Here is a 6895-nt window from a genome sequence, read left to right as displayed (position 1 = left end):
GTTGGCGGTAAAGCTGGCCTTAACACATTTTCTATATCTCCTTCACAGGCATCATGTAAAAGTCTTCTCGGACAACCAAGTAGTGGTCGCATATCTAAACCACCAAGGGGGCACCAGGTGTCGAGCACTGATGGAGGTAACCCAATCCATCTTCCACATAGCGGAACACAGTCTAAAGTCCTTGACAGCTCTCCACTTAAAGGGCTCAGAAAACCAGACTGCAGACTTCCTGAGCAGAACATGCTTAAAGCAGGGAGAGTGGGAGCTAAATCAGTTGGTCTTCGATCAAATCGTGAATCTCTGGGGTCTTCCAGAAATAGACCTATTCGCGAACAGCCAAAACCACAAAGTGAAAACATTCTGCTCAATAGATCCCCGGGGGAACCCTGTAGTTCTAGACGCGCTAACAATTCCTTGGAACTATCATCTTGCCTATGCGTTCCCTCCAATGTCGCTCATTCCCTTAGTGTTAAGGAAAATTCGGGGGGAGAGAGCTACAGTGATAGTAATAGCGCCATTTTGGCCCCGCAGAATATGGTTTTCTTGGCTAAGAAACATGTCCATATCGAGTCCTTGGGTTCTACCAGACTCTCCAAAACTTCTGTCCCAGGGTCCAGTATTTCACCCCAATGTAAAAAATTTACACATGACAGCATGGCTTTTGAAAGGAGGTTGCTGAGGGATAAAGGGTTCTCTCCCAACTTGGTGTCCACTCTATTAGAGTAGAAAACCCGTAACCACTAGAATATATGGGAAAGTGTGGAAAAAGTTTGTCGGTATCAGGCGCAGACCCGTCCGGGGAGATCCCAATAGGAAAAATACTTGAGTTCTTACAGAAAGGTCTGGAAAGAGGTTTAGCTACAAGCACTCTAAAGGTCCAGGTGGCAGCCTTAGGAGCACTGTATAATTACGACTTGGCCAAAAATCGATGGGTCATGCGTTTCATTAAAGCCTCATCTAGATCCAGACCCATTCCCCTCCACAACTCTCCTCCATGGGATCTAAACCTTGTATTAAACGCTCTAACCAAACCTCCCTTTGAGCCCCTGACAGAAGTTCCTTTAAAGATCTTATCCCTAAAAACCACACTCCTAGTGGCCCTAACCTCGGCTCGTCGTGTCAGCGATATACAAGCGTTATCCTCATGTCCACCCTTTATTCAGATACTTGATGACAAAGTCATTCTTAAAACTGACCCGGCTTACCTCCCTAAAATATTGTCACCGTTTCATAGAACGCAAGAAATCTCTTTGCCCTCCTTTTGTCCCAACCCTAAAAATGAGGGGGAAAAAACACTGCATACCCTAGACGTAAAAAGATGTCTGATCCAATATCTGTCAGCCACTAGGGAGTGCAGGAAGGATAGGGCTTTGTTTGTCTGCTTCCAGGGTCCACGGAAGGGACAAAAAGCATCGAAAGCCACGTTAGCAAGGTGGATAAGAGACGCCATCGCCCTATCCTACTCATCCTGCGGGACAGCCATCCCGGAGAATATAAAGGCTCATTCGACCAGGGCAGTGGCATCATCCTGGGCGGAGAAAGCTGGCGCTTCGATACAACAGATATGTAGAGCGGCCACTTGGTCTTCCCAGTCTACATTTTTCAAGCATTACCGCTTAGACTTGACCTCCTCTGATACTACCTTTGGGCGAAGGGTTCTAGAGGCAGTGGTCCCTCTCTAAGAGCTATCTATTCAAATCTCTCTGTGGTGCCATCATGGGGATAGAGAAAATGACGGTATTTCTCTGATCCCATGATGGCACCCGTATATTCCCTCCCTTTTCACACACAGGTGTGCACTTGGTAATGTACCAGTAATTAGTTTTAGTCACGGTGCCTCTGTTAAGTTAAATTGGTTAAGTTTAATTTGTACAAATATTGAGTTGCAGCTGAAGTTCTGTATAAGGCTCTGTAATCCAACTGATGTGGGAGAGAGGTACGCCCTTTTTCATCTGTAGGTTTCCTGTCCCTGGGGGCGGACCCCTCTCTCTCCGTGGTGCCATCATGGGATCAGAGAAATACCGTTATCGGCAGGTAACTACCATTTTTATTTTCATGCCCAGGGGTTATAAATCTCCAAAATTGTTCTGATGTAGACTTATGGGAAATGTTATTTATTAACTATTTTGTGTGACATATTTCTGTTTTAAGGTCATAAAAATTCAAAGTTTGAAAATTGCTAAATTGTCAAAATTTTCGCCAAACTTCCATTTTTTACAAAAATAAACAAAAGTTATATTGAAGAAATTTTACTACTATCATGAAGTACAATATGTCACAAGAAAATAATCTCAGAATCGCCAAGATCTGTTGAAGCGTTCCAGAGTTATTACCTCATAACGGAACAGTGGTCAGAATTGTAAAAAATGGCCTGGTCATTAACGTGCAAACCACCCTTTGGCGGTAAAGGGGTTAAAGGCGCTTTAATGCTGAGTAAGTCCTTGGCTTTCTTATAGAAATCGATTTTGCAGTTTTAGAGAAATCCAGTTGAAATTGTATGCTAATGAGCTGCAAATGCAGAACTTGTAGAATGCACTTGCAGCTTTCTTGATCTGTCTACTCCCTGCCTCCTGTCTCTAGCGTTCGGGTTACATATAAAAAAAGCATAACTGCACACTATAAATGCCTTTTGGGTGCACAGGCCTTAATTGCAATCCATCCACTATGCATAAATCCAAAAAGAAGAAAAAATAAGGCAGCACTCCTTTTCTTCAAGTGAAAATCTGTTTTAATTCAGACCCACATGGCAGGCGACCTTTCAGCTCTGGATGAGCCTTTCTCTTGAAAGGCTCATCCAGAGCCGAAACGTCGCCTGCCATGTGGGTCTGAATTAAAACAGATTTTCACTTGAAGAAAAGGAGTGCTGCCTTATTTTTTCTTCTTTTTATCGTTCTGGTGAGTGACCTGTATGCCAGTGACAGGAGGCAGGCAGTGGGCAAGGAATGGGGAAAGAAGCAGGAGAGCTGTAATTGCAGTGACCGCCGCTCTGCACTTAAAATAACAGAAAAACAGATTTCTACAAGAAAGGTAAGGATTTCCTCAGCAATAAAGTGCCTTTACTTACATGTCATTGGGTGTATAAAATCCTTAAGTCCATGAAAATGAAGACTCACTGTAAATCTACGCTCAGATTTCAATCAATAAAAGCCACTTTTCCATATAATCGTATATACAGCAAAGTGGAGAGTACTGGCTATGACTTATGGGTCCTACATTTCATGCAATCACATTATCTGGCAGCGCACTGAAAAAAAGGCCTTTGGAAATCATTTAAGGCACTTATTTTTTGCTTAAATATAGAAAGAGGTAAGATTGTAGTTTGTGCTTTCATAAGCGCAAGACGCACAAATGAAACATTTACATAAATGTATACTATTCACCATCTAAAAATTGCACAAATAGGTTTAAAAATGTATGCTAAAAAACACTAAAATAGGAACAAGTTCAATCTAGCTTAAGATTTTTGTGTTTCCACTGTTACAGAATATATGAAATAATAAACAGGGGAAGGGTGAAAAGTAGAGCTGTACATTGCAGAGAGCCATCAGGGTAAAAAAAAAAACTTGGCGCAATAATACAAACCTCAATTTTTCCATCTAGTGGTTATACTATTAAAGTAATCATACACAAAAAAATCCAACTTTTAAGACAATGTTCACACGGTCAGTATTTTACCTCAATGTTTGTAAGCCAAAACCAGGGGTTGGTGATGAATGCAAAAATGGTGCACGTGTTTCTATTATACATTTCCTTTTGGTTTTGGCTTATAAATGTAAACTACTGACTGTGTGCACGTGGCCTAAGTAATTTGCACACAGCATTGTTGGGCATTAAATAAAAAAATACAAAGATTTTAGAAAGAAATCATTATTTAATCCTATAAGAATCGAAGACAGACATCTCTGAAGCAAATGGAAAATGTTTTTCAATTTTTTTTCTGTTCCACATGGAATAACTCAAATGAGAATCACACTGGAATACAAAAATAAAGAAAAAAATTCTGTAGTACATACTGAATACTTTAAGATCATAGTACAGCAAATAATATTCACAGTATCAAAAACCTTGAAAACAAATAAAATTCTAAGTAAACAATGTTTAGAAGGAACTCAATTAATGAGAATGAGTCACCCCTCCTACCCATCAAACACTTAATAGCCAAACGGCAATGTATAATAAAGAGGCCGAGCATGTCAGAGAAGGCTGGGTTATAGCCACGTGCAAGTGACCTTCTCCTAGCATCGGCCATAGTGGTTACATTAATGGATGAGCCATGATCAATAAAGTGCAGAGCGGGGTAGCAGCATATTTGTAGAACACTAATAACATGCCCACCCCACCTGCAGTGTTCCAAGGTGCCTATGCTCCATTATATGTCCCAGCTGCAGGAAAAGCAGCTGAGGGTTCAATATGTCATGTAAACCGTAAGTACTTAAAGTCCATAAAAAAGAGAAAAAAATGTGGTTAGATTATGACCTGCCATTTCACTTCTTTGCAAAGAGCCCCCACAAAAAGGATGAGGGTTTGTGCATTCTTTGCAGATAGTAAAGAGTCAGTTCCATCCTGGCTTGGTCTGTCCTTCAGGTAATCAACATTCTTATAAAAGTGGCAAAGTGAAAAAAACAACTCAAGGATGCAAAGGAATTACACTTGGAATCCATTGCCATCATCCCTGGAAGGTGAATCCGGATGCTGGCCGCCAGAACATCTCTCAGCATCACGCTTGGCTTTTTCAGCTCTCAGTAAGAAATGTAATTCCTTGGTGGCTACCATCGCCAGGATATGCAATGAGCTGATATTTTCACATTCCTCAAAGTCTGAAGGAGAAAGTGTTACATCATCATCTGTTGAATCATCAACTGTTGAATTGCAACGTCTTTTCTTGTTGGGCTGTGAAGATGTGGGCAGTTCCTGAGATGTCCATTCAGTTTTCACCCCTTGGACCACATCCTGCACAGCGACATCAGGACTCACTGTAGTGAAAGCATGAAAAGGTTGTCTAATAGGGTAGATAAGAGGCAGAGGTACCAAGTTACCAGGCATAGTGGGGACAACCAGCATACCAGGGTAAGGTATGGTGCTCCATCTGTGTCATCGACGATAAGGCAATTGGTCTTTGCTGGATTGGAGGAGACTCGGGGTTCTTGTTTCCCTTCCGAGAGATCGTGTACTGGTTAGGGTCCTTACCATCCTTACGCAGCATGTCTGGCAAGGTCCGTCTCCGAGCATTTATAAACCAGTTGGAAATCTACATGTGAAAAGAGAAAATGATCAGCTAAACCTTTACATGATCAAACAATTATAGTATTGCAGGGGATGTATGAGAAATAAAAAGCACTGCTAAGACTTTGCTTGGTATTGCAGAGTAGCCCCATGTAAGGGAAGAAGGCCACGCCGCAATACCACAAAGTCTAGAGAGGCACTACTTAAGGGGGCAAATCATTTATCTTTCAATCTTTTTTTTTTTTGTTTGTTTTTTTTGTTTTCTTGCAACAAGTACAAAAGCATTGACAGGTTCCAGAACCACCCCCCCCCCACCAGTGTTGTGTCATTTTTATCCACCCACCCTAAAATACTGGCTTCAAAGGAGAGCCCACTATGTACTCGTATACAAGAAATGTTTGGGGGTCATACCTGCAGCACTGTGAGATGAGTCTGTAGAGATAACATATCTTTCTCCGTTTCTGAGGGATAAGCATTGTGCATTGTGTCTGTGCTCAAACAACCAGTCACGGAGGACTTTCACAGCCTCTTTCGGCAGATTGCCTCTGCTCTTCCTCTTTGACCCGGGAACTTCCAGCTCCACGCTGTCATGCTCACTGTCAGTCTATTCTATTTAATGATGTTTTAATGACTGTATTTGTAAGGTTTTTTTTGTTCTTTCTGGTTTTCTACTTGTTTTAGTTATCCCTAAACATTATTTTGGAGTTTTTTTCACAATCTATTGTTACCCATCAGAGTGGCTGCACAAGAATTACTGACATAACAGTCTAACAAGAAAGTGAATGAGAAAAATCACAGCATCTCTAATCCCGAACTTCTCAGAAACATTCCCACACGTATTTATCCCACCAGCCTCCCACTTGCAGGGACAACTGGCCTTTAACATCACAGCGCTGGTACAAGTTCACTATGACAGTGTAAGGAAGAAGTATACTTACGAGATGGGACGTAGCAGATGCTCAGGTCTCACTGGTTTCTTGGATCCTTGATCCTGGGAGTCCTTAGTTCAGGTGGTCTGTAGTTATGGAGGTCCTTAGTCCTGGGGATCAGGTGAGATCAGTCACAGATTGTGATAGTTCTGATATCTCAGTACCTTAGGTGACAGCTTTATCCCCTGACTCTCCAGGTTATGGGTGGGGTAGTGTTTGAATCAATCGCTGTGATTGGCCGGCTCTTTGGGGGGCTCATGGTGTCAACTTCTTGTCACTTGCTATCCTGGAATTCTTTATCCTGGAATTCTTTATCTATTCCTATGCAATTAACTTTTGTTTCAAATGTTTTGAATACACTTGGTCCCCTGCTGGGCCACCTGTGTGTTATCATGCAAACAAGGTAGTAGTGCTACTTCAGCTCTGGTGGTGTGGGGAGCTTGAAAAACAGGAATTCCCCCACTCCTGCATCCTCTCCTTACATGCCTGTGACACATAGCAGAGTTACCTTTGTCCCGTGTTTGGCACCCATGAGCCAAGTATGCCTTAATATGTAGAGAAGTGATGACATCCAGTCAGTTTTCTGTCATAGATACAATTCTGCAGCAAATATGGGATTTCTCAGGTTATAGAAACATTCATACACATAATCCTCCAAAATTCACCTCACAACTCATCTCCACTTTGTGTTTCACGTGAGGAGGTTTTTGACATTTTTTTTTTTTTTTCCTCAAAATTTGAAA

The 6895-nt window shown here is 41.8% G+C and overlaps 1 pseudogene; it reads right to left on the bottom strand.

Annotated features, from left to right (window-relative positions):
- Positions 1-4644: 4644 nt before the first annotated feature.
- LOC138666782 (homeobox protein TGIF2LX-like) lies at positions 4645-6684 on the bottom strand (annotated as a pseudogene).
- Positions 6685-6895: the final 211 nt, after the last annotated feature.

The sequence above is a fragment of the Ranitomeya imitator genome, chromosome 2 (assembly GCF_032444005.1).
Source record: "Ranitomeya imitator isolate aRanImi1 chromosome 2, aRanImi1.pri, whole genome shotgun sequence".
NCBI classification, from domain to species: Eukaryota; Metazoa; Chordata; class Amphibia; order Anura; family Dendrobatidae; genus Ranitomeya; species Ranitomeya imitator.
Note: the sequence above shows the minus strand (reverse complement) of the source record. Positions and strands in the feature narration are given on the sequence as shown.